Below are 937 nucleotides of genomic sequence, written 5' to 3' on the forward strand. Positions count from 1 at the left end.
ATAATCATCATCTAAAGATGAGTCACAAAATATAATAAACTTTTTATACATAGCTATAGCTAAAGCTAAAATAACTATAATATTATTTCGCTTTAGATGCTGCATAAATGCTAATTCAAGGGAACAGTAATTTTACCACTGCTCCGATTGAGAGTTGAACTCATGACCTCCCGCTTGCTAAACGGGTGCTCTAACCAACTCAGCTATCAGAGCATTTGGTTTATCATGTAGATTAAAAATTATTCGAACATTGGGTTAGTTTCTTATTGCTTCTATTTCCACTTTACTAGACTCCAGCGTTTTTTATTATCGTATTTTATTGAAAGCGTCGCGTAAAATGGAAGGCATGATGTTAATAGTATAATTTATTATAAATCAAATTTTATATGACGGTGCCGTGGTGTAGTTGGTTATCACGTCAGTCTAACACACTGAAGGTCTCCAGTTCAAGTCTGGGCGGCGCCAATGTTTTGGCGCGGTAGCCTACCTAATCCTACAAAGTCTGGATTTTTTAATTTGTTCCTTATATTTTTCTTATTTTTAATTATATCTAACAATATCTCCCCATATTCAATACATTTATAGATGTCAATTCAATACTTAGCAAGCCTAATTTTTATAGATGTTGACTTAACACTATTGCTACTGCAGTAGCTATTTTTGGAAAATGTATTCTTAAATACATATCTGTTTATTTCTTTGGTAAATTTTTCATATAACTCTCACGCAGGGCATAGAAAATTGGATTTTTTTATTTTTTTTCAGACTATTGCAACTCTCAAAGGGCTTTTAGATTATTGTTTTGGTGTTGCATAGCATGTACATGGTCACATATTACATTCTATTTTATAGTTTGGATAATAAATTAAGGCTTACTAAAGCTTCATACATATAAAGATTTCAACAGCACGGATTCCTTCAATTTATATGAAATGAG

At 31.8% G+C, this 937-nt stretch overlaps 1 non-coding gene across 1 annotated transcript; it reads left to right on the plus strand.

Moving 5' to 3' along the window:
* Nucleotides 1–391: 391 nt before the first annotated feature.
* Nucleotides 392–465, plus strand: TRNAV-AAC (transfer RNA valine (anticodon AAC)). Its single transcript has one exon. It is a non-coding gene; the product is annotated as a tRNA-Val (tRNA).
* Nucleotides 466–937: the final 472 nt, after the last annotated feature.

The sequence above is a fragment of the Cryptomeria japonica genome, chromosome 5 (genome assembly GCF_030272615.1).
Source record: "Cryptomeria japonica chromosome 5, Sugi_1.0, whole genome shotgun sequence".
NCBI classification, from domain to species: Eukaryota; Viridiplantae; Streptophyta; class Pinopsida; order Cupressales; family Cupressaceae; genus Cryptomeria; species Cryptomeria japonica.